Consider the following 463-nt stretch of genomic DNA (forward strand, 5'->3'; position numbering starts at 1 on the left):
GACCTCCCAGCCCGACTCCTGGCCGAACACGTCGCAGATCGGCCTTACGAATGGCTGCCTCCACCTCCACCCCCTCCCTCCGACGACGTAGCTCACCGGAAGAGCGCAAGGCTTGCCCTGAGGTAGCTGGTTCAACTCCAGCCGCCGTCAGCCCAGACGTGGAAGAGCGCCGCGTGGTGCAGGCATGAATCATCCCAGTGGTGGAAGCGCGCCGCGTCGTGCAGGGTGGTGCAGGCATAGATCGTGTACGGCATGCCGAGCTGCTGCGTGGGTCGTAGGGATCTAGCAAGTCTTGTGCGCGTTGTTGGTGCCATGGTTTCGATAACTAATAGTTTACTAACATGCACGTCTATTTCTCTCTTATCTTCGTCGTTTTGTTCTGTGCGAGCGTCTACGTATAAGCTACAAGCTCAAGGACATCCTGGCGATCTGGGTCTTGTACGGCAGTAGCACGGCGCAGCTG

The sequence above is a fragment of the Phytophthora parasitica genome (assembly GCF_000247585.1).
Source record: "Phytophthora parasitica INRA-310 unplaced genomic scaffold supercont2.27, whole genome shotgun sequence".
In the NCBI taxonomy this organism is placed as follows: domain Eukaryota; phylum Oomycota; class Peronosporomycetes; order Peronosporales; family Peronosporaceae; genus Phytophthora; species Phytophthora nicotianae.